The sequence below is a fragment of the Columba livia genome, chromosome 16 (assembly GCF_036013475.1).
Source record: "Columba livia isolate bColLiv1 breed racing homer chromosome 16, bColLiv1.pat.W.v2, whole genome shotgun sequence".
Classification (NCBI taxonomy): Eukaryota; Metazoa; Chordata; class Aves; order Columbiformes; family Columbidae; genus Columba; species Columba livia.
The window spans coordinates 12,434,746-12,458,897 of NC_088617.1; the positions used below are offsets into that span (position 1 = coordinate 12,434,746).

The following is a 24,152-nucleotide window of genomic DNA, read 5'->3' on the forward strand; positions in this document are numbered from 1 at the left end:
AATCATAACTCAGAGTGATGCAGGTTGTTCTTGAAAATGCGACCTTTGTTTTTGTTGAATGCTCCAGTATCGTTGTCTTCGTTATTTATGGGAAGTAGTGGTTTTGAAGTTCCATATCTCTTTTTCCTTCCTAATCCTTTATTCTAAATTAATATTTTTTTAAAACAAAAAACCCTTCTAGATAATCTTGGGTTTAAAATCTGGGGTTTAATTTGAACTGTCTGGCAGCGTGTCTGACACTTGTAGATAACAGAAAACACCGCACTCCAGTTAGAAGAAGAAACTTCATAAATGCTTAATTAAAAAGGCATTATTAAAGATTGATTTCCTAGCCCCATGCTGAATTGAAATATGAAGCAAAAGTTTGCAGTTCACTGACAGTTGTATTTCAGGGTTTATTTTTTCCTACACTTGTTCTCCAACTTTTCCAGTGATACAGGTTTGTCACCTGTTAATTGTCTCTACCCTATAGAAAGGTGATTTAAGGAGGTGACAAGACCCAGTTCCAAGTCACTGAGCACACCTTTTTTTATATATATACATTAGAAGTAGACGGGAGGTTTTTTATTACATTAGATCACTGCAGAACATTCGTTGAGAACAATAAATTAAAGCCTAGATACTTTGAATTTTAACACTGGCCTTGCTGTTTGATGGCTTTCCAGTCGTGTTTCACTGTTGTACCTATAGCACAGACCCAACCTTTACATTTCAGCTGCATCGAGGCTGCTGGTGAAGCACTTGGAAAAGGCGTCGCAGGTAAGTGTGTGAGGCCTTTGAACAGGAGCAACCAGCCCATTGGGGATCTCAGTTGTAATAGCAGTTGTTATATATTTTCCCTTTATTGTAAGACAAGAGAATCTAAAACAATTTGGCTTTGTCGCCAGTACGTCTGTCTGTCTCTGCTGGCTCGCACACCGTGTTCCCAGGATTTCCTGCTGCTTGATTTTATGGAGCCTGGTGATCGCAAGGATAATTGTGTTTGAATTTCTACAAGCCCCTGGAGTACAGAGTTTAAGTCGCCCAACTGAGGAGTTTGCATGTCAGGAGTCAATTAACATTACGTTTCATATACTCGTTGGTATAAATGAACTCATGAGCGTGAAGTATTTTGTGTCCTCTGTAGATGGTGCTAGAGATCCAGATAACTTTACAGTGGGGCGGGTTCTGCTTGATGATGTTTCCTGTTTCATAGTTCCCTGCTTTTCTTTCCCAGATAAACACATTGCAAAAGCCACTTTTATAAGAAGTTACAGAATGCCTAACTGTGAAGAACTTACTTTAAGACAAAAAGCAACAAATAATAGAGAAAAATGTTCAAAGTTTTCTACTGTTACCAAATTATCAGATTTATGGCCAGAACGCAATCTCACAACTGATGTTAAACTGATTGCTTTTCACTCTTTGTTAATTAATTTTAATCTATACTTGGTTTGCAGCTTCAGAATTGTAGTGAACTACACGGATGATACAAAATGAGAGGTTCTGACAAAGCTGGTGGTTTGAATTGCAAGTGATGCGTGTTTGCACTTGGCCAAGAGCTGCACCCAGGGGATGCGCCACCGCATCCAGGAATCTCATGTTCAATCTAATGTCACACTTAACGTTACACAGCTCTGTTATCTGCATTTCAGTTTCACAAAAAGGCGTGTTTACTTTCTAAAATAGGAAACCGGTAGATTTGTCATATTGTAAAGCCCAACCTTCCTTCTGTGTGCCTCTAAGATAAACAGGAAAGATAACAAAATGGTGTGAATGAATAGACAAAGCTTAGTGCTGCTTCTTCAGCATTGTTTAGCTGATTGCATTATGTTAAGTGAACAATCTAGAGACTTCTTTCCTCTACCATAAAAAAAAAAGGCAGCTGATAACTAAAACTAACATGGGGGTGATTCTTTTATGTATTTTATTTCTGTGTATGACAGTAATGCTCTCTGTGTTTTAGAACTGGCAGAAGCAGATTGTTTTAATCTCTGATACTCTTTTAATACATTCTTCATGTTATCAACAGATCTATCCCTTGAGAGCGCAGTAATTCATAACAAGTGTTTCTTGTAGAGCTTACTTGCTTTCGAGCACATGGTAAATAAATCGTATACCTTCCTAGATCTCTGCCATAGCCTCAGAGCTCTATAGCAAGTTGTCCTTTTCCACGAGAAAACATTTGGCTGGATTTTGTTCCTCCCTGGGGATCTCCAAGGCCAAGAGGTGAGCACTGATTTCCCCAGAGCAAACCCGGCTGCCCGTGCTGCTGCTGGGGACACAGCCACTCCAGCTCCCTTCACTCCAAATGGGTGATCTTTGCACCACGTTGCACTTAACTTGCTCTAGGAGGAAAGTGTAAAGCTGCATACTCCCCGGTTAGCTTCCTTCAGCACACTCGCTGCAGGTTTTGCTCTCTGTACAGGCTCGTCATTTTTACACGATTCGCTTGTGGAGTCCTGTGCGCAAGTTAGAGTGCGTTACAGTCCTCCCTCCTGCGAATATGAATCTGTGACTGCTCAAAGAAATCAGGTTAAACAGAGCAGGAGCATTAGCCAAGGCACTCAGCAAACAGTGGTGCATGCCCTGTATGCATTTCACACAAAGCAACTCCCTGCTCTTGCATCCTTCCCAACCTTTGGGTTTTGTTGTAGCTACTCCATCACACTGCTGTTTAAAACCAGACCCAGGTGTCACATGAGAAGAGGCTTATCCTCTGCAAGACCTGCTGTAATGAGCTTTTCCCTCTTGCTTTTGTGAGGTAGAAACATGCAGCGGGAAAAAAAAAAAGGAAGAGTCAAAAAAAAAAAAGTGTCTTCAACACCTTTGTTTGTGTTTTGGGGTGGCAGGTACCAGTGTGAGCTCCTGCACATGTCCCCAGCAAGACAGGCTTGAGTTTGAACAATAAACCAGCAGCACTCTGGATTAAGCCCTCTATCAGTGCTGCTGGTATCTTTTGTGTGGTTTTGATAAACACTTGAACTGTCATTTGCATCAAAATGGCAGATTCCTGCTCCAAACCAGCATGGATTTGTCCTGTACACCGGGCGGTTCCCGCATGTGCAGATGCACGCAAAGGGCCCCTGGATCAGAGTGCGATCAAACCCTCCTGTGAGATGAGACCTAAAAGCGGCAGAACTTGGCCCAAAAAGCTTCTCTGGGATGTGGGGGAAATCCAAACTTCAATTGAATACACGTGGGGTTCACAATTAAAAAATTACAATCAGAATATTTCACAATCATTTTGGCAGGGCTCCTTATTGCTATTGTGATCTGCCTGCGCTGGAAAGTACCTTCTGTTGTGGGGTTCTAAATTGTTCTTTGAAAAATGTTAGAAGCGTGCCAAGGCATTTTTCTCTAGGTTACAAACAACTGGGAAAAGGCTTCTTTTTTAGATAGATTTTGTGGTTTTGATTCTTCATTTATTTATTTGTGTTTACGGTCAAAATATAGTCAGTCATCCTTTTTGCTGTGTGGTGCTCCATAAAAATATTTGCTGTGTCCTCAATGGAAAGGCTTCTGTCCTATAATTTCAGGAATATTGACTGGATACTCTAATGGCCTTTTACATCTCTAGTTGGAAAATCTTTAGCCTTGTTATTTAAATTTTAAGAAGAGAAACCAATATTGTTAAGAGAAACTGATGTCTCCTGTCACTTATCCCCATGACCTTTCATAAGGTGATAAAGGTTTCTATAGTGATTTGAGGAAATAATGTCTCAGGTATCATTGTGAATTAAATGTCTGTCGCAGGAAAAGCTTTCTTTTCTCTCTCAGGTATCCATTTCTGCCTTTGTCTTTATTTCAGTTGCTAGACATGGAGAAGGACTCATAAAACACATGGTATTTGGTTACATAGCTGTCTTTCATCTTTTAGAGACTTCACCATGTTGTGGGGAAGTAAAGAAGTCCACAACAAATAAAAGTTGGGCTTTTTTAATGCTATGTACCATTAGAGTAACAACTAACGTGTGTGTTCAGAGTCTGCTGCTGTGATGCCACTGAATTCTGTGACCTGTGTTATCAGAGAATCCATTCCGTAAGTTTCAGGAGTTGGGTTTGTATCTATAAGAAACATGAATTATGTATTATTACAGATACAAGGTGTTGTGGGCATTGCTGTAAGCTCCCGGTTTCAGAGCTCGTGTAAACTTGCTTTTAATGTCTGAAGGCAAAAGCTGTCTTGGTTAATGATGAGTGAGTGGATTGTGTAGGTAAAAGCTGCACATGATCTTTGAAATAATTATCTGGGAACCAGCAGGGTTTTTTGCTTTTTTAAGGATACAAGGATGCATTTTTGACTTCTTGTCCTCCTAGAAACGACGTTATGCCATCAACATGTCAATTTATCACGCCTGATGTGATACACACATAAAAGGCCTGGATAAACCTCCAACTTGAGTTGCTAAGCATTGGTATTGCTCAAAATGCAGGAGAGCTGTTAAAATCTTGGTGCTATCTGCATAGGCAGCATTTGGAAATGAAGGTTGGCCCTACATAGCAGACTTGGTCAGAGTGGTTCAGACAAATTGCTAATACCTTTCTTTCCATCACCAAATGGAAGCTGCTCAGGACTGGGCAGCCCTGGGCCTGGCCGGAGAAGGTGACGTGCAGATCAGAAGTAAATTGTGAGGATAAGGATAACTTGGATACCTCAGTGATGAGCGGGAGATACTGGAGATAGTAACACCTCCTGATGGCCTAACGGAAAATTTGAAAGAGCAGGAATGCATCAAGCTAAACTGCATCACGCATAGCAGTCATAATTAATAGATTACAGTTCTTTGTGAAACATGCTTTTTTATTTTAATAAAGCAAAGGGACTGGAAATGGTGACAGAGCTGTAGAAAAACGACAATGTAAAATGCCATGTTGAAGTTGTAAAGCTAAAGAAGTGATAAAAATGTACCTTGTTGTTTAAATTTTTACAAGACTGATATAAGGCTTATTATCTTAAATAGTAGCACTTTCCCTCATTCTCCGGGCATATTGGATCAGTCTGTTTCTGTAAGTACGTACAGTTGTTGCCCATCCTTGGTGTCCTAGTCCCCGTTAAAAATTTCAGAATTTGCCTAAACAAAGTTACATTTTGTTTTTGTCGTAAAATGGTGTTAGATCAGCCATTGATATAATTTTAATTGGATAGGGATGTTCATGATTTTTTTCTTAAAAAAAAAAAAAAGCCTGCCAGCAAAATTGCTTTTTGGTGATGACTCTGCTTGAAAAGTGCTCTGCAGGGGCCCATTCTCAATTGATTATCTTTCACAGCTAATAGCTTCAAAGGCTATTTGGTGGACAGTCCAGTTTTACATTTAAATGTAAATCCTGATAGCCTTGACAGACTGATGATCAGAAAAAAAGGAGATAAAAACAGTAAAATAAATGTACAGCTGGTATAACTTTCACCAGCTCCTCCAGGGGCAATTGTAGTACAATTTAAATGGTTACAGCTTGACAAAGCTCTTTAGAGTGGACGGTGAGTGAAAACTTTCCTGAAAAGATCCAGCATTAATAAGTTGCTAAATAGCGTGTCAGCCTTAAGAGTTCAGTACAGTGTCAATGGCTCCCGTTTGTGCTTCCTTTGGGTTCAGGAGTAAAGTTCAAAGCACTGAAGCCACCTGGGTAAAGCTGGACTTTTGGTGAAGCTACAGCAGATGAGTTCTCTGGAAAACCAAGTTCACATTTGCAGCTAAATCCTCTTTTGCGGGTTGGGTGGCATCAGTTTGAGAAGACGCGTTGGCCAGACACGGGTTTCCCATGATGCGGGAGAGGAGCCGCGGCTGTCGGTGGGACCAGCCAGATCTGCCTCTCGGGCACAGGAGCTGCTGGTCTCCTCGGGGAAGGTGCAGTCTGGGTTTTCACAGAGCTCATGAGGATCACCAAAGTGGCACAAAGATAAAGCTAACAAAGATGGCAGAAGTTTGGTTCCCCAGCAACAACCCAGCTGCCCCATCGCTTTTGTGAGCTGGCTGGGATTTTGCCATGGGGAGGAGATACAGGGTTCAATTTATGGCTCATCTTGGAAACAGATGAGGCAACAAAAGGACATTGAGGACTGCATATTCTGGGCTCATTCAGCAATGATGTGCTTGTCATCTCTGCTGTAGAATGAGTTGCAGCAGCCTGGAGGACCCAGTAGAGGTAGCCCATGTTCTTTCCCATTGCTGTTTTTCCGCTTTCGCCCTTTCACTGAGCTTTATCCTTTCCTTAGGATCAGATCACAGCTAGTGTCTTTGTTGGCTTCATTGCCTGAACTGTTCAGGACTCTCCCAGTCACTGGCCATGATATGTTCACATACCAGCCACACCACATTGAGAGCAAAAATCACTCGCTGAGAACAGAGCAAGAGGTTGATGCCGTCCTGTTGGCAGGAACCCTGGGGAAAAGCTCTTCACCACAGAAAACTACTGAAATAAAAGCTTGTCCAAAAGTAACTCAAGTTTCTTACTTTGTTAACATCTTATTTAATTTTTAACGACTTACATAGCAAGTCGATTTAACGATTCTTACATAGCAAGAATCGAGTGTGGGTTTGAGCTGTTTGATTGTGTGAGTCCTTGACCAGCGGACCTGCTTGCGGGGTCGCAGATGCAACCGCTGCTCTGGCCACATTAGCCAACCTCACCATCTGCTCCCATGAAGTGCTTCGAAACTCATGCAAAATTTTGTGGCAGGGGAGCTGTAATCTCAGGGTGTGATCTCAAGCTGACCACTGCTAAGTGTCAATGGGAGAGCTGCTGGTCTCCATGCTGCACTTCCACAGCCTGTGGGAGTGGACAAGGAATTCCTCATCTCCAAAACATCTCAACAACTACAGGTAGGTGGCTTTTTCTTGGGTTTTTTTAGTTGCCATGGAAACTGAGCCACAGACACTGCTTGTTTGTCTCTGCGTAGTCCTTAAGTGACCAGACGCTCAAGAATACCAGTTAGCTACTCTCCAGCATTTCCCAGACTTTCAAAGGGAGGAAGAATAAGGGACAAAAAGGGAAAATGGTCAGCATAGAGTCAGGAGACCAAGAAAGGAAAGTCTGTCTGTCTAAAAGGCAAATAGGAGGGTAAAGAATTAGGGACACCTGGTGATGAAGAGACAGTAGGAAAGGTGTCTGTGCTGAGCAAGGGCCACTGCAAGCGACTGGTACGCTCCAAAAACTGCCCCTTGTCCTCTGCTTGCTTTTTCATATCGGTTTCTGAAATCATCTACATAAGGTCTATGAACTCAAGGTGCTTTGCAGTAGTGCAGCCACAGGAACATCTGGCACAGCTCACCTGTGTGCAGCAGCGAAACCAACAGCCTGGTGGGAACTGGACCTTACTGGTGTCTCCAGCCTAATGATGGAGCTGCTTATCAGCCTCTGGGCACTGAGCTACACCCAAAATGGTTTGGGTAGGGAAGGTGAGGGGGACAGACTTTGCACCGCCCTCACAATAGCCAGGCCTTTGCAGGAAGAGAATACTGGTGTTTAAATTAGGTTTAGATTCCACTCCAATGGCACAATATTCCTGTGTAATAGTGCAAAGGTCATCTAAGCCTGTCTTTTTCTTTTTTCTTCTTCTTTCTTTTCTTTGTTCTTCAAAAAGAAAAAAAAAGCACTAGGAAAACAAACATAACCTAAACAACAACAAAATTTCTACAGCTCTATAGATCCTCTGCAATTAATCCCAAACTCCCTTAGGATTGCTGACTAGCACATTGACCATAATAAAATGGTATCAAACTGGAGCAAAAGCCCACCTGCCTTTTAGTCATCCTTCAGTCCTACAGGGCAGGACTATGAATTAGCAATGATGTGCCCCCCACCCTGTGAAATCGTATCCTGCTTCCAACATAAAATTACAAAATGTGCATAAAACATGTTTAACAAAAACTGACTGACACATACCCCCCCTTCTGCTGTTTTTTATTTACTCAGGAGGTACAAAGCCAAAGAGCCAGTGGATCTAAAACTTCACCTGCTCAGCTACAGCACTGGAAAGGCCCAAATGAAAAGGTTTATGGCATGAGGCAACTGAAGCTGTGGGATTGTGCTGATCCTCAGCCCATCCAGACACTGTAAATGTCCCTGTTGTCCCTGTTGCAGACTGGCAGGACCTGGTAGCAGAGAGGAATTGGAGATTCCTGGCACAGGGGCTGGGTGCATTTTTGGGGGGGAAACCCCTCTGTACTGGGATACAAACCCAGCTGGCTCTTTGCAGAGTTCCTGAACCCCAGCTGGTACAGAGCAGTTGCAGCAAAGTATTTAAATCTGAATTGGAATTAATCCTCTTCTCCTCCCCATGTAGCTAAATCTTTAATAATATATCCGGCTATCAATCCAGTTGATATGAAAAGGTCTGATCTATAAAATCCATGCACAGAAATACAGAGTTCTGTCTATATTAAGCTCTGAATATATTATTCATATGGCCACTGAACTTTGTAGGAATCTTTCCATTGAGTTCACCAGCCTTTATGTTAGATCCCCAGTTAAAATATGCTTGGTCGTATGGCTGGCACAGGAACTAGCAGTAATACAAAAGGAAACAGAAAAAGAAGTTGGCTTTACTTGTTCTACCTTTTTGACATGCTAGTTTCCTGCTCTGGGATAGGTTTTCAAATATTTGTTTCACAAACCGTTGACACATGCGTGTGTAATTAGTCTATTTGCATGTGCAAATTTCTATTATTTGCTGTGCATCTCCACATTCCATTGTATGCATTTAATTTTTGCATTTGTTAACAGAAATACTTTGTATTTGAAGGAAAACTAGATCCACACACACAATTCTTCTATTTACTATGATAACACCAAGAGTTAAAACCAAAACACATTCACCATTAAACCAGTATTAGTTCATATGGAGAATCCAGTTCATCCAAGGGTTTTCCATTTCTACCTATCCATGCTATAAAGATGTTAATTTATTTAAATCACAAAGACTAGCATTATTTTAGTTCATATTTAGACATACAGACTCTACCACAAACTTAATTTTCCTCTCTTTCCTCTGCATTGTATTTAGTAGAAAACAATTACAAAGCACTATTTCTTTCAAGGGGACTTCCCAAAAACTTAATCTCTATTCCTTTTAATTTTAAAGATACTCTTTTTAAACATTGTGTATCATTTTCTGTATTCACGCTTGGTTAAAATCCAGGGTGCTTATTAATTTTATGTGACCCATGTCCTGCTTCTTTGAGCCGGCTTGTCTGAAGGAAAAAAGTATGGCTATGGTAATTGAGAGCAGTTTGGTGGTAAGGGGTTCGTTAGCATCACTGATGAGTTATTCTATCAATACCAAACTGATTTCCAAGATAAATGCAACCCTGAGGCGTAACAAAGCACAAGCTATGGCCAACTGTCTGCATATGTGAACATCTTACAGTGAGGATACAGCTTGGAATTGCTTTTATCACTAGTCTGGTGATGTATTTATTGTGGTTTTTGGAAAGAAAATGATTAAATTAAGAAGACAGTGAAGTGTTATCAGCTGAATTCTTTAGTACAGCTCCTAACCATTGAAGAAGTTGCTCAGTTGACATTGAATGAGTCAAAGAAAAATTGAAATATAAATGATTCGTTAGAAAAGCAAATAATTTGGGTTACAGTTATAGAAAGAGAATGTGAGGCCCCTCAGTGACCACATCATCTTCTATGTACAAAGAGCTGATAATCTTATCAATGCAAAGTTGCCTCCGTGCTGCATTTAAAAGCAAGTTGCCTTTATTCCAGCTTCCACTCCATTGAAATCTGCTATAAATACCTACTTTATAACACTGACCCAATATATAAATTGCTCAGTTCAAAAGAAAAGGTTTTTTGGAGGAAGGGGGGGAATGGAGTAAACGCAGTGTGTTGTAAAAGCTAAGTGGTTTTATTGGCACTTTAAAATACCCTTTTATGCCGAACTCTATCAGCTCTGATTATATATAACAACAGTAGTTATGTATTAAAAATGTGTGTCAATAGTTCTACTAACACTGTGATTTGTCATTTGTGTGCCAGAGGTCCCAACAAGCTTGATTGACAAAACCTAGGCATGGCTTAAAGGGATCAGATACATCATTTGTTTGGTATATTGATAAGAGTAACCATCTCAGTTCTTTAAATAAGAGACTTCATATGTCAACCGCAAAAATGCTGCTGCATTCCGCACTTGTGTCTCAGGGATCTCCATCGGTGATGCCAGCGGAGAAGCTCAGACCGCTGCACCAAGCCACCAGCCTGCCTGGTGTGGGAGGTTCTTGTAGGAAGTTTTTCAATTGTATAATGAATGAAACCTCTAGTAAAGGTTAAGGAATAAGTTTACTCCTATTTGCATAGGAAGGCTGATATTCTTCTGTACTCATTGGAGTAGAACATGCCCTCCTAACTGTGTAGCTAGATGTCAGTGATGTTAGAGCCTATGAGCTCTTGCTCCCAAAACAATGTCTCTACTACAGGAGGTAAAGCTGTATCTCACTGAGAGGTATTAAACCTTAATTTTCCATGGATGAGCCACTCACAAGCAGCATATATTTTTTAATGTGAGACTGTAGCCAGGAAGCAGCCACTCAGACAGTATGTACACCTAAACTTCTTAAATAAGCAGCATATAGAGCAAGCAGTATCGCAGTTGCTTGCAAAGAAATGTCAAGCTTTTAAAAGGATGATTTTATGATAGTACTGTATATAAAACAGTGGATACAGTTTCATTGCTCTTGGTGCAAGGGAAGCTGCCCTCAGCAGGTGTTGAGCCTGTTTTGTCCAGTAAGAGAACCTCTTTTTTAACCCGCTTGTTCTGCTTGTGTGTGAATTCACAGGCTGTGAAATGAAACATCCCCCAGGACAGCTCGCTCTTTCCATCCTCTTGCCTGTATCGCACATAAATGATGGCACTTGGAGACCGGAGGAAGTAATTTAACACTGGAATCCTCTAAAGGGTTTGTCTGCTTGTTTTGCTGAGATGTAGCTATGTTATACATTAGATATAAACAGTGACTTTTGAAGACCTCCTCTTCTTTGCAGTCTTAACTATTCCCACAGGAATTAGATCGGTGGCTTTATATTGATAATTGCACAGTACTCAGTACTTTGTTTTCTTTTCATACCATCCTCAGATGAAGGCCAAGCTGGGTGATGCCTGCAGGAGCAGCGAGCAAGATTCACCACTTGGCCATGGCTGGAAAACATTCACCTTCCTTCTCTCTGTACATACTACCTCCCACCACCCTTGAAATTGTGTCTTTAGGTGCATCCTCTAGTCCCGGCTCTTCCTTACTGATCAGGACTGATGAGGGCAAGTTTTCTGCTCTGGAAACAGCAGCATCCAAGAGAGAGCAGGAGACAGCCGGGATGTTTGGAACTACCTGGATGAGCCTCTCACCTCTTCCCAAGCCCTGGGCTGGGGTGGCTTCGGGATGGAACGTCCTGCCAAATATTAGTCATGGCTGATATCGGTGAGTCCTCGTGCAGATGGGAAGTTTGCAGAGTTATTGCATGAGGGTGACAAAAGTGGCCTTGTTCTATTTGTAAAGCACTTACTACTCTTTTAGTGGCTTACAAATAGAAGGTAAAAGAAATAATTGTTTCAGAACATTTCTGCTTTAAAGCTCCGTTTATAACTTCGCAATCTAGACTGGTGGGGATAGTCACAAAGACTGGCCATCGCCTAATGAGGCTGATCACACCCTGCCTGCTCCCTATCAGTGGACGGAAACTGTTCTCTCTGGGGCTGTGTCAGAACAGTGTCAGCTTTGACTCACCCTCTGGAAGAGCTTATCTCTCTGCATTGATACCCAGTGAAATTAAACCTATGAGGCTGAAGTTGGGCTTTGAGATATTCCCGGTAAAGGTGAGGGATGTGTCAGAGACCCTTCCTTCATCCATACTTGCTTAGTTTAGAGGCACTTGGTTTTAGTTTTAAAAGTAGAAAGATGGTTAAATAGAAATGTACATTTAAAAAAGTTACTTTAAAATAAGTTGTAAGCTGCATATTTCAACAGCTGTCCCTGGGTAGCCAGCATGTTCAGCAAGTGACGTCCAGCTGTTTCCAACTTAAGTACTCTATTGAGGAACAGCAATATACCGGTTCTTCTGTTGTATAGTACAAAATGCATCCAATAAACTACTCTAGCCAGTTCTGTTCGTAGCCTTAAGATGTCACTAACTGACTTGGCCTTGGCTTTTTCTGCTGGTTTGCAGCAGAGCTGGTGCTGGAGAAGCGGAAATAGGCTGTTATTTTTAACACATCTCCCCCCTCCTACAGTGAGTGACAGACAAGGTGCTGATGTCAATTGGCTAGTGTTACAGGCATTAATTAAGTCAACTAAAAGTCCTTTTAGTTTCCATTTCCTTCTGCAGGAACAGCTAACCTACACAACCGGGAAGCGCGAGAAGAGGAGGAGAGCGCTGCAGCGACCCGTGGCTGCTGTGCCGGGGTGTCTGAACTATATTGGGGTGTACGAGTTGCCTGAACTATTAATAGTAATGCTGTGAGGGGCCCAGCTGAAAGCTTGCTTTATTGTGAGGTTAAGTTAAGCATCTCAATGTTTTTCACTACTCTTTTTCTCAAGCCCCTCTGGTTTGGTTTGGTTTGGTTTTTTAATACAACTTGTTCCCTTTCTTCTACAGGGCACCATGTATGTTTGGGGGAACAGATGGCACAAGTTGAACTGTTCATCTTCTTTACTAACCTGCTTCAGGCATTTACATTCCAGCTCCCCAAAGGAGTAAAGGAAATCAATCTGGACTATGTTTTGGGTGCAATACTGCAGCCACATCCATATAAACCCTGTGCTATTCCACGTTAGTCTCCAAGTTAGTACAATGCAGAGGGACTTTGACCACTCAATAATTGCAGATATTTTAAAAACACCTATCACTATTTCAATTGTATTCAAATATAGGCAGCTCAGCATAGCAAATTATTATAGTGTGCTTTTATTTAGGAGGTCTGACCTTATATAGTTGAACTTTTTGAAATTAAAATAGGTGTACTTGCCAAAGCTCCTATAATCACAACTTAGGCATATACAAGTATGCAATGTTACCAAAAAAAAAAAAAAAAAGGTATTTTGACCCTCAGAGGATGTAGGATTTTAGAGGTATGCCAATATTTCTTCACATGTTGCATATTAGAAGCTACATGATGACTCCTGATGCTCAACTCCAGACTTTCCACTTAAGCAACACCTGTTTTGAAGCACATTTTCCAAAAATAAAGCTAGCTTTCCCTGCAAAACAGCTACCTAACCAGAAGCTTCCCATCCTACATTTATGCAGTAGATCACTGGCACATAGGTGTAGAACCTGTATTTGTCCATACCAAACCATATCGTGTTTTGGTTTAGATAATCTGTTCAACATATCACAGTCTTTTTGAATTCTAATCTTGTCTGTGGACTAAACATCACTTGCCAATGGACAAATAAATAATTATTAAAGATGAAGAAAGCAAGTTTTCATGATTAATTACCCAAAAGGCTGATCCTCAATCACTGAGACACTGAGAATATTTTTCAAATCATCAAAAGAGTTCGTCATTTCTAAAACTAATTTAGAACATCAGAAGAATTCCGTGGAGCCAATTATCTGGTTACTTTGCTATGTAACGATGTAGTTACTCCTTGTTTTTCGCAGGCATCACATCACGGGATCAGCCTGTCTTTCTCCTGGAAGCAGCAAGTCATTTGCCAAGTGGAGGAGCACTGGACTGAATGCCAGGCTGACCTTGGCACATGAGCAATCAAACCGACCACAAGTCTTACCTGGAAAATATGGAAATCTATAGGATGACACTGGTGTGGTACTAGAATCAGCACTATGAATTTGTTGGCTGCCTTGTGCTCTGAACCCTGTTAAATTGAGATATTTACGCTAAAAATGTCTAGAACATTACTATCATCTTGTCTGGAATTAAGGACTGAGCAGCTTATTACACACTGTTCCTTCAGATTCATTTCTCTGATAAACACTGCTTTCTCCAAAACCACACCAGTCTTCTCTTTCTCTATGTTTCTTTCTGGACCTTTCAGGGTCCATCTTTCAGCAATTCCTCCAGTCAGATCAGCTGAAACATCTGCCACCTGTCCTGCCCACAGCTGGGCAGACACAGAAAAGGTTCCTACAAACAGCAAAAGTAAAGAAAACCCACCCTACCCCATATACCCCAGTAGGCAAAAGAAAGCACGTACTATTTTATTTACAGAATACAACAGCTAAAGAATGCCATTCCCATTCCCTTTTTTGATGGGAAATTGCTCACAATTCATGTCATCCTATATAGAAACCACTCTAGTCTAGTACTAGTCATCTGTACCTTAGTATTTGTGCACTACATCATCTTTCATTATCTACTAACTGCATTCTGTATGAATAAATAGCCCATCCCTCACAAAGCCACTGTTATTACCGCACAGTATATTCCCAGCAGCAAATGGGACAATCAGAAGTCACATACTAGCAGACCTGTTTTTTCTGTGGATTTCTTTCATTAAGTCAGCCTCTCTACCCAAGGGCCAGGGGGTGCAACCATTAGACTCAAACCCATCACTAAGGTGAAAAACAGCTTTTTTGGTAAACATCATGTCCTGTCATGCTAGCTCAGCAGCCTGCTTGCTTGACCCCACTTGAACTTCTTGAGAGACACTAATGGAAATGGCCCAAATACAAAAAAAGAAAGTGGCCTTGACCCAGCTCAAAGAGCTTAGAAGTAGCCTACTAGCAGCTAAGGTGACTTGTATTGACAAAGCCTTCATCCTGTGGCTCAAGTTTTGTCTGGATTTGCCTGATGAGGATTCATAGCACACTTACCTTGGCACATATTTGCCAGGACGGGAAAAGCTGCTGTTGGGTTCCTCAGAGTTGTCTTCAATAGGGAAGAGAAAGATCATGGCCAACAGGGAGGAACTGGACACCTCCTTGGTAGCGCTTATTAATTAGGAAAATAAGTGAGTATAAAAATAACTGCTTTTGTGTTGTGTAGTGAAACTTTAAAGCACTAATGTTAAATGTTTAGATCTTATAAACTCTATTGCTATAAAGAAAAAAAAAGTAATGAATGGTAAACACGAGGCAATGTGCAAGAGCACAGTAAGAGAGGACATGCTGGCTCTGGGTTATAGTAGAGGTCTCTTATTCAGGGTTTACCGCTCTTCCATGGTTTCATGGACCTTTTTGTGACCCTAAGCAAGTTACTCCCATCTCACTATTCTTCCATTTCCTCTTTCTGTAAGATGATATTAATAGCACTTCAGCTGCAGAGCAGGTTTATTATACAAGGCTTAATGAATGTTTGTGTCCCTCTGATTGAGATTCTTTCCTGATGGAGGCAAGAATTTTAAGCAGGTTGATTAAATAGAAAAGGTTTCTAACTCTGAAACTATTATTAAAAGCAGAAGGAATTATTTCTTAGGGAAATTTTAATTTGAATCGTCTAAAACATAGCAGCTTTAGTTATTCTGTTATATAGCAACTTCAGTTTTGTTTCCCCTAGAAATTCTGTTAGGAGGGTGCTCTGACTTTTGAAATGATCCAAGACAATTAATGCCTAGACAGACAGTTTTAAAGTCTTATTGCCCTGAGGAACAACAAATTACAGCAGTTAACACAGACAGAAAACTGTCACTGTATCAGCAATATGTACTGAGTTCTGAATTGATGGAAAAATGAATTTTTGGATGTTTGTTTAGATCCAGTCCTCTTCCCCAAGGCTGTGATGCTAGTGTAACTCTCTAGCACGAGACTTCAAGTGCAGAGAGGTGCAAGACTCTTGCTGTTTGCAAGAAGAAAACTCAGCAACCCACAACAGAATGGATGAAAAAGGCCATACTGAGCATGGAGCACTAAATCAAGCCAGCAGGAAACACTGAAGACAACTTTAGGATGCCTCTAATGCCTTGGGGAGGCCGGCAGTGGTGTACCTGTGTTCACCTGTGACTGAAAGCCCAGAAACATCACAAATGTCGTGCCCTTTGAAAGAGGGTTCCCACTCTTCCTTCAAAAGACTGCTGCCAGAAGCTGCAGATGTGGCCTCCTCTGCTAAACTTCATTGCCAAGAGTCATTTACTGAGAAAATAGGTCGTGCCTCTACCTTCATCTGTCCTGAGGGGTTCAGATGCAGTTTCCCTCCCTGGCTGCAGCCAGTCCTGTATTACAGCCTCCCAAATATGACGCTTCAGCAGGACACGGCCCTCGGTGTTTGGGCTGCTGCTCAGGGCGCTTTTGGCACAGCCTGTGGCACAGCTCAGCAGCTGCTTCCTCTATCTCTTCTTCTGAAAGAGCAGCTTGGTTTCCCAGCCCTCATTCCCATCTGCAGAGTATCTCTGAAGATGACTAGTGAATTCACAAACATTAGAAATATTCATTATGCCAGGTTTTTATCTGGAATTGCTCCGTTTTCTTTCCCCAACTCTTGCTGTCATGTAGTTCAGATAGCTTCTGTCACCAAGAGCATTTGGGAAGTGACCAGTCCTGCTGAAAGAAAATTGTCAGGCATTAAGTGAGTGTGTTTTAAGCCTCAAAAGATTAAATAATATGAGACTCATCAAAAATCCAAATTAATTTGATGTACATTAGTCTTAGGGGTGATTTGCACTTCTGGGTGAGTAGGGACTCCAAGAACAAGGGTCACACACCACGGCAATGGTGTATGGCCATGTCATCCACCTTCTGTGCAACCCAGCAGCATGCTCAAAAATCAGCTGTGTCAACAGAAAGTTCCATGCATGCCCAAGGAACTTGCTATAGGAGCTGAACACTCAGCTCTAACACTTCTGAATCACACTTTATAGGTGTTGTATACTTCTTAAGTATAACTCCTTAAAAACAAAACAATCTTTATCATGGTAATAAAAGAGTAACTACAGTGTCCTCGTTTGCTTTTGTGTCACAACAGAAGGAATTTGTAAACACTCTCAAAACTTTCAGAAAAGCTTCAAGAAGTTCCCCAAAAGCTAAGCATTTAAAAGGTTTTCATTCTTTTCTGGAATCAGTCCCCTTTGGTTATGAGATCAAACGATCCAAGCTAACATATATATGTATACATATATAGAGAGAGACTGTTTTCACAGTTATATATAGTGCTATTCTCAGTGACTGGGTGGCAGCAAACCTGGGAAGGTTTTTGTAGGAAAACCTTATAGGCAGATCTCTTTCACTACAGTTTGCGCAGGCTCTGAGCAATAGGTGACTGTACCTGTGACTGTAACACACGGAGGGAAGGAGGAAGATTTAACCATCTGCTCTGGATTCAGATATTTATTACAAAATGCACCTATGTGCTTGAGTAAGTAGTTTTTACAAGTGGTTGTATCACCTGATGTTAGCAGTTATATGAATTTAATCTCTCTTCTGTGGATGTGATGAAAAGCTTGACAATAATTTAGACAGTGACCAAGGCAAGTATTACAGAGCACTATTGTGGGTCAGGGATTATATAGCTACTGCTGCTAGCCAGAGACAAAAGATGTCATTTTTTTAAGAGTTAACCTCAAATAGAAACCACAGTGTTTCCATTATTATACAAACAGGTCTTGGAGTCCTCGTCTTTCTTCCTGCTGTGTTAAAACAAGTTGAACTGGTTAATAAAATTCAGGGACAAGTTTTGTTTTTCTCAGAAAATGGAGTGGATGGAGCCTCTTCAGAAAGCTGTATGATGTAATTTTACTAATATCTGCAACTTCTAGCTAAGACAGCTAGTTCACAATTCCCTTGTTACAGCCAGAGTGGCCAATGGAGCCTTTATAAAACTGGCAAGGGGAGGAAAACACAGGGAAATGTATAAAGGGAGGTTTTACTATGGGACCAACGGCTTTAATATAGAACACACACGTGTCCAGCAAATCTTCCTTTTTTTTTCCACTCTGCTTTGATTCAGTGACCTGACGTTCACTCCTAAACCTAATCTGCTTCTCTTGTTCTTGATATCAAGAACAGAATAAATAGATCAATGTCGGGAGGCAGCATGATGACATAGGAGCAGTGCTTAAAGCGCTGGGATTTATAGGTGGTCAGGGGAGGCAGATACACAACACGCGAGTGAGGACGTCAGCAGCTTTTGTACCAGTGGGCTGGGAACCAGTGACTGCGAGGTGCCTATGGACCCAACATAACGTAAGGAAGAACATTTTCTGTTCTCCTTCTGCAGATACCCCAAGACACAAAAACGGCAGAAATAGCCGGAATCATCTTGTTGATGATTTGTAAGTTGACAAACTTATAAAGCGATCAACCTGGCATGATAATCCTTGTACACATCTGGGAGGAAGCTGGTTTGGAACTGTGCAAAATGATTGTCATCAACACTAAATGGTGCCAGTTTTGTCAGAGTTTAGATTCTGGATAACAAATCAGGCTCCATTCAGTGAGAAAATTTTTGGGATACTAAATTAATTCATCATTTTCTTATGTTTCAGCATTACGAGTAATATGTTTTTTGTGTTTTGCAAAGACTCTTGTAGTCAAAATGTTTAGTGTCAGCTTAATCCTTCTGACATTTGAGAGTCATTCATTTATGAAATCCTCAGGTTATTCAAATCCTGCTCATGTAGAAGTTACTACAAAATCAGCATGAAATCTCCCAACAGAAATCAGAAGTTTCACGGAGCTTTTGCTATGAAAGAATAACAACAACAACAATAATTTCTTGAAACCTGTCCAGAATGTCATACTAAGTTCTGGGTGTGTTAAAAACTCACAGAGACCTTACCTGTCAATTGAGAGAGCCCCTCTGGTCATCTAATTCCAATCTCGTGTGTTTTTACCTCCATTGCATTTTGACGTGGTCAGGAAATAAAACCATTAATCTTCCCCTTGTAAAAATGTATTTAATCAGCTGCAAAACTACATTCTGTTCTCTCTTCCCTGTTATGGGGATCTTTCAGCATCAATGCAGAATTGCACATACAGAAATGTAGACAAACGGAGGCTGCGGTGAAAATTAGATTTATTATCTTCTTTCACGAAGAATCCTGTTTTTTCAGCCTGTCTACAGGGTTGTCAGAATCCATTAAAAACAGAGATCCTTGTTTACCATCCAGACCTTAATTTTTCAAAGGTGGGTAGAGTGGTTGTGCCTTCATAATAACAGTTGCGGGAGTTGTTAGGAGGGAAACGGAACGTTTCTGCAGACACTTTAATGCAAGTTTTTATTCCAAGTTTATCAAAGACATATTTGCAGGCACACCTCTTAAGGAAAACCGTTTGAATTTTAGTTTTCCATGTTAACAGTTTATTTATTTAGCTGCTGGTCTCTCTAACAATTGCATTCCCAATCACTTTTCTTCCATCAGAGGCAGCAATCAGAAAAAGCTGTCATTGCCCCTCAGCGTTTCTTGTTGGCTAATTGGAGTTTCTGGCTCTTTATCCTGATGATTAAAAGAACAGCTGAGTGGAAGTCAGAATGCATTTACAGAGCTGACACACCCAGCTCTGCTCTTTGGTTTGCTCTGATTAATTTAGCAAATGAAACTCCTGTAAACTCACATAACTTTTTTGCTTATACAAAACTACTGTTGCTATATAGTTTTAAGTAAGCCCTGAGTAAACTATCCTGTAGATAACTAACTCAGTATAACAAAAGCCTTTAAAAAGCTTTTTGTTGAAAAGTGGTTTTCTGTAAAGTAACATTTTGTGCTGGGGCATAGAGATTGTATGAAATGAAACGGCTCTTTTCAGTAAGCTGCCTTTATTTTAGCGTATGAGAAAAACAACTGCTACTGTTTACACTCCTTAATCAAGGTAAGGGTGTTTGTCTAAAGTATTACTACAGCTTGGCTTGCAAACTCTTGAAGATTACTCACCATTTTTCTATATATAGCCTACTTTGTGGAATTGTCTTTATCAAAACTTTTGGGAAAATCTTTAACAGAATCTGAGAAACCTGCCTAATTTATGCAGCCATCTCTTCTCCTTCTATTGATTCCCTCTGTGATATATGTTTATCCCTGTTGTCTGTGAAAACCTAGAATTATAACTGAAGCATTTCTATTTTATGTCTGTATTTGCTGGTAGAAAAGAGATGGGTTTTTATGGGTAAAAGCCATAATCTGTTTAGCGAGTTTTAAACAAATCGCCTTGTAAAACCAAGTACAAAAGTGTCCCAAGTTTACAAGATGGAAATTTCCAAACAGTAAAGCCTTACTCCACTGCAATTTTTAGAAACTACTTTTAAAGAACTATTCCCACACCTTTTGTGAGGAAATAATACAAAGTGAGCCCGCCAGCTCCCTGGATTTGAGTGTGTTGGGGACGGGACCCCACATCAAAACTATTCTGGAGAGATCAACCATTGATGATTTAAATCTTCACTACTTTATCTCTTTGTTTGCTGCTTGGAATGCTATTGATACCTTCTTTGTCTTTGTAATTGTTTTAATTAGCCACCCAGCATGGGCCCCTGACAGTGCTTGTGATAGAGTATTATGGACAACCCAGCAGGACAGTGAGCCTGTTAACATGAAACACAGACATTATGGCAAGCTTAATTTCTTTTATTTGTGTCATTTTTTTTCCTGTCGTCTTTGTTTGTGTGTGTGCGTGCGTTATTACTCGGGAGAATGAAATAACTTCTCAAGTACTTTGCCGTTTAAAAAGGGAAAGAAGCGTGAAAACGCCATAACAAACGTTTCTCGGGGATTGTACAATTAAAGCTGATATTACCACGTATTGTTTCTGGAGTCAGACAAAGAATGAAACATTGGCCGTATTGATTAGTCTTTTCATGCATCGTGTCTTCAGCAATTACACTGATATTTATGTCATTTACTGTACTCTCGACTCTGCAAATTTCTTCTCAGTTATTATTTTTTCGGCTCTGTAATGTTATTTGTTCTTGTTGACCACATCCTTCTTTTGTAAATGGAAATCTGGATGTTCAATTATGATGCAGATCTGCAACTCATTAGCAGTAAGCTTTGGTACTGTTGCCATTTGAAGACAATTCTGTCATTTAACTTGTGGGAACTTTTGGCAATGTGTATATGGGGGGGGAAGGCAAAACCCAAAAGTTTGGTTTTTAGAGATAAACAACAACGTCAAAACTTCAAATCCTTTCATAGCATAGTTTTTATTTAAACACAAAATTGTGCTTGGGATAGAGGAATGTGAATAGAGAGAGCTGCTTCATGAAAGCACAAGTTTCCTTTGAGCTTGGCTTGTTGAAGTTAGCCCAAGGTCAGTCCCTGCCAATTATTGCCCCACTTCAGCTGCTCTCTGGACATTAATAAAAGCATCTGCTTTATTAACCAGGAATCCAGTTTTGCACTCTCAAAGCAACGAGTTTGGGATTTTTTTCCCACTCACAATGTTGAATTTGTAGCTCATTACCATATTTGCTTCATTCTGTTGGCCTCCATGGAATATATTTGTGCTGAAGTAGTAGTTGGTGACTTGATAGACCAGATTGAAATCATTCTCCACTTTGACAGAGTTGAATGTAAATCCTAAATACCTGGGAATTCTGATGATGGCACTGCTTATATTCAGTGTTGCCAACTCTTGCATTATTTTCCACATCCCTTAACCAGGAGGAAAAGATGTGTGGTGGGGGGAAGCTTGTTTTTTAAGATTTTACTCCTTACTGTTTTGAAGAGAAGCTGAAATCCAACCTGTGCTGTGGGAAACCTGGGGGGCAGAGGCTGCGATGCCGTGCTGGGTGCTGAGCTCCAGCACCATGGGAGCAGAATCACTGCACAGGGAGCTGAAATCTCAAAATCAAAGCATAACGCAGAGGCTGCACAGGCAGCATATCTGCCCCTTTCATAGGCTGCAGCTCAGCAGCTGAAGGTAAATTCTCACCCTTTTCTATTTGTGTTAATAGAGCAGTGAAGGCTCTGAGTCCTGGCTGGATGGGGCACCAGCAGGAGCCTGTTCAGCTTCTTTGGGGACAATAAATCAAAGACATATTATCTGTAACTCCAGAAGTCAATATACTAGACAAAATGACGTAATTTAAATTTGGAGTATGAGAAATCTCTGTTGCTATCGAAATAGTGAAAGAAGGCTCTTTATTAGAACAATTAGACAAATAATGTTGCTTTATGCAGAGTGTGAGAGAAACAGGGTCTTCCAGGGAAGGAAGCAGTAAGGCATTCACTGGCAGTGTTTTTATCTTCAAGATGGTCTAAAATGTGGTCATATTAAGTTTCTCTGTGTGACAGTGTTATTTGCTTTGCTGGCGGATATGAGGGCAAAGAGATATCTGTAGTTTTCCTCAGCACAGTTCAGGTGCGTTAGCAGGGTTGGGGCATGGCAGAAATTAAGTTCTACCTTTTAAATGAAAATTAGCAAATCTCGAGAGAAGTCATGCAACATATTATCTTGGTCACAGATTTCTTGTTTGACCTCGGGCAACTTCCACAGCCCATCGTGTGCTTCAGCCGCCTCCACCTATGACTCAAGTGCAGCTCCTTTTGCTTTTCTAGAACATTATAGGGCCAAAAAGCCATTAAAGATTGCAAAGAGCTCAGGGATTGCTGTGAAGAGGGCTGAATGGAAAAGAACTGATCGGTATCTCTGATCCCAGCACTTAGCCATCCTTTACAGAAGAATAAATAATCTTATTTATGTCTGGTTATGTCTATTTGTTTCTCATCTCCAAATAGAAACATAATTCTCTGCTAGCACTCAGACTGAATAGCTGCAGTACACCATGTTTGCCAAATTGATACTTGTAGTTATATGTGATATTTTCATGTTTTAATAAAAAATAATTTTGCTAACATTGCAAATGTCTTTGCATCATGAAATCGTGCACTTGCAAACTTTGATTTTTTAATTTCTGATGTCTCCATTCTGGTTACTTTGCATTTGGATGTGCGTTTACTTGCAAGGAGCAGTGGTGGCACTGCTAATTAGATTCTGATTTACTTATTTCTATATGTATTAATGGAAAATGTGTGTACAAGTTAAAGATACAATTTGGTTTTTGGTGTTTATTATATCCCTAATAATGCATCTACTCTTTTCGATAAACCTGATTGGGAAGAATTAGGTGTCCTTAGGGAGAGTGGTTGAGCACCTGAATTAGATGCTTATACACCTGAATTTAATACTTACCTTGTAAAGGTGTAAGCAAAATCAGAACAAACTAAACCCAGAAAGAAACCTTTGCACTCAAAGTTTGTGAGAAGAGGCAGAATTCCTCCTGTTTTGGGGAAGTCTGATATGTTATTAAGAGATTAATATACTCTCTGTGATTACAATGGAGCCATTGGTCTGGAGTAGTTTTTTCTTTTCAGATCAACAAACCTTGTTCACTGCTTATTTACTAGATGATTACGGCTCTTCTAAAGCAACAGTAGAGAGTTTTTTGTGGCCCTCAATCTGATTCACAATTTAGAAATAATAGCTGTGTTTACAAATCAAGCATGAGCAAAACTCTCCTGGGTGAGGCAGTGTCTAAATAGAGACAGTTTAATTACTTCTTACTCAATATTTGGTAGGCAACAAAGGCCCATCCCAATGCCAGCGGAAATCAGTGGCTGTCTTTATGGGATGCTGGATGAATTGTCTGATTTGACCACTTTGGACAAGGAATTTTATTTTTACGTTGGAAAACTTGCGTGGGAAAGCTTTGGAAGTTATCTGTAAACTCTGGACATTGGCACGCAGTAATGTAGCCGGAATCATGTGGGTCTCTCCTCTCCCCAGGCAAAATTAAGCATTGTAGAGTTTAAAAAGAAAAATAGTATCTTCTGCATCTTGGCTTGAAGTTCTCTCTGTCAAAGACTACTGGAGTGTATTTAATCTTAAATTCATGGTTTCGTAGTGGTTAATGTTCAGGCCGGTTATTAACGAGCCCGTTGCACAGACTGCGGGTGGCCAACCCCACACTGGGGGGGTGGAGATGCCCTTTGGGGGTGTGTGTGGGGACCTGCTCTCTGGTGTGGGCATGGAAGGGTGTGTATGTCTTGGAGCCACCAACAATTTACACCCATCCTGATGGAGATGCCATGACAGGGATGGTGTTTCTTGTACCTCAAGCAGTGAGGAAGGCCATTGTAAACTTACTGGGGAGAATGGATTCATGTCTGAAATAGGACAAATACATGACCTAGCTAAAGCCATTAATTTCTTACACAAGAATTCTTGTAGTAACGCATTTACCAAAAGGCAGCTTGAGTGTAAACAACTAGTTGTAAAGGTCGAGTGATTATTTTCCAGTTTTCATTTTGAACTAGATGGTGAAATGTTTACATCGCCTATTGATA

The 24,152-nt window shown here is 40.7% G+C and overlaps 1 long non-coding RNA gene across 5 annotated transcripts in view; it reads left to right on the forward strand.

Moving 5' to 3' along the window:
- The first annotated feature begins 19,366 nt into the window (after nucleotides 1–19,366).
- Nucleotides 19,367–24,152, forward strand: part of LOC135575592 (uncharacterized) — a 76,634-nt gene continuing 71,848 nt past the window's right edge. For all 5 annotated transcript variants that reach the window (XR_010466647.1, XR_010466651.1, XR_010466648.1 and 2 more), the window contains exon 1: nucleotides 19,367–19,680. This is a non-coding gene — a long non-coding RNA (uncharacterized LOC135575592). The remainder of the gene's footprint in view (nucleotides 19,681–24,152) is intronic.